The following is a 2,500-nucleotide window of genomic DNA, read 5'->3' on the forward strand; positions in this document are numbered from 1 at the left end:
AAGTGTTAATAAATACTGAATGGATCTGCTCTACTTGCCTAACCTGATGACATCAACAATATGACCTGGCAACAAAAATCAGAACTTATTCAAAATTTCCCTGTCATCTGTACTAGCAACTTTGAACACATGGTACAGCTCTTGGCAAGATTTCCGCACAGGTCCCTACTTCATTATGCATACACTCCTTTGTTTCAAGAAAACAATAGCGATAACAATAGACGTCCTTTGGGACTGTGGCGCTTTGTTCTTTCTTTTTAGAGGTTTTTTTTCTAAGTCTATATGGACTTTAAAAAAGTCGGTCGAACTTCTGTCTGAAATACGGAAAATCGAACAGTTTTTCCTGCAATTTCGGCACTTTTCCTGCAATTTTACCCATTTTTCAGTTTTAGAATAAGCGCAAGAAGTGGAGTTTCAAGCAATCGTTGTAATAGGGTTCAGATTCGCAAACATAACAAACAAACCAAATAAAAGTACTGTCATAAGAAATTTAATGGCTACCTGCTCTTTTTATCGTGAAATTGTTCTTCCTGTCTGCTTAAAAATTCGCTGAGACACTGCAAAGTGTATATTTTCTTCCTTTCCTGTATTTAGGATCACGAACGGTGCATTTAGAGGGATTTTGCGATTTATCGCTCTTTGTAGAGATCGGCAATATGCTCAATGATACTTCCAAGTAAATAGCTTTGGTAGAGATCCATGGATGTTCCCCTACGAGGCATACTTCGTTTCACTCCCCATCATGTCTTTTCAATGCCCTGCTGTGGGCTCGTTTGTCTGGCCATGGGTCGACGAAGTTTAGGCGATGGTTAACTGCGGTGAGATGATGTTAGCCCTTGTCTTGTAGGCAGTTGTAAACTTTCCGGCCACAGGTAGCTAGGGCTAATATTTTTTCAAGGAAAGTTTACGGTCAGAAAATTAATATGTGTTCTGGCGGATTGAAGGCTATCCATTGCAGTTTTTTCTTGAACATCGCGAAACAGATCCATCTCCCGATGCGGCACTTTGTCTTTGCCAACTGACTGCGTTTTCACACAGGTTTTGGACACGGAAGACCAAAGTAAATTGTTTTCTTTGCACCACTCTATGCTCAACTCTGGAAAGGCTATAAAGCAGGGACAATTTCCAAATGATCAAATCTTCCATTGCTGTGACCCTTTTACTTCGGTAGCCATCTTGATTATTACGAAGACACAAGTTTGCTTCAAAAAAGGGGATATATGAAACGATTTTAATTGCAATGAACTCGTGCATGAAAGTTTCCCATGAAAGATGCACCAATCAGACTTTAAGCGTGGTATACTCTTCCACGCAGTGAACTTATAAGTGTGCCGCACGCACGGGGCATGAAGGAAAAGCAGGTCACAGTTCACAGCAATACTGGAAAACCTAAAACTATCACAGGGACTAACCTTAAGCCTAAACAGTGCCTTTAGTCGTAATTAGGGTTACGGTTAGCATTATTAAAGGGATTGGTTCTTTCAAGAGTAGTAAAACAGGGATTTATTCTGCATGAATAATGAAGTAGGGACCTGTACGGAAATCATTCCCAGCTCTTTATAGAGGATGTGTCAAAGAGTAATCTTATGCCTATTGGAGAAATGGTAGACTTATTTTACAGGGTTGAATTCCAGCAAAGGGGATCATGATCACCTCACCTCACATTCTCTGCATTATTTTGGGTATCGAGTTGCATATGAGAGCCCCCCGTGATGTTACACAATTATCCAGCTGTTACATCACACATAAAGAAAACTTCAGCCTGCCAATTTTAAACAATCGCGGAAACTTTCATATCCACGAGAAACGACAGTGGCACTTTGATCTCTACTTCATTTCGCATCAGGGAAAACCATTTTTCCTTTGCATAAACCATTTCATATTTAGTTCGATCCGTTTCTTTAGTGGACTGTAGGATTTCAGTTCTTTTCAGACCATTTGTTGTTTTGCTGGGCCATTTGTGATTACGCTAACTCAATCGTCCGTTTGTTAAACCGTTTCAGATTACATTGAATCATTTGCCGATACTTTGAACCACTTGTGTTTTTTTTCTTTAATTCATTTCACATCAAGGTAAACCATTTGTCTTTTGCATAAACCACTCCATGTTAGGTGGATTTATATACATACCATATGAGTCATTTGTTGTTCCGATAAAGCATTTGTAATTACACTAAATCAATTGACCTTTCGTTAAAGCGATTCATATTACACTGAACATCGATGGACTGAACCACGTCAAGTTAAGATAAGCCATTTATTAACATCACACCGGACCGTTTGGTGACACACTATACCAGTTCGTGTTTGGAAGATGAACCGATCTTTATTTCCATAGAACGGTTTTAGTTAGTCTCTTCCGTTTTAACAGAAATGACTAGACAATTTAATATCTTCCTAGTTCGTTTACTTTTTGAGTGAACCATTTGACAAAAGGCAACACGAGTACTTGTATTTAGGCTGCATCATTTCTAACTCATTTAGTCTCTTCTGCACTGCG

The sequence above is a fragment of the Montipora foliosa genome, chromosome 10 (genome assembly GCF_036669935.1).
Source record: "Montipora foliosa isolate CH-2021 chromosome 10, ASM3666993v2, whole genome shotgun sequence".
Taxonomy (NCBI): Eukaryota; Metazoa; Cnidaria; class Anthozoa; order Scleractinia; family Acroporidae; genus Montipora; species Montipora foliosa.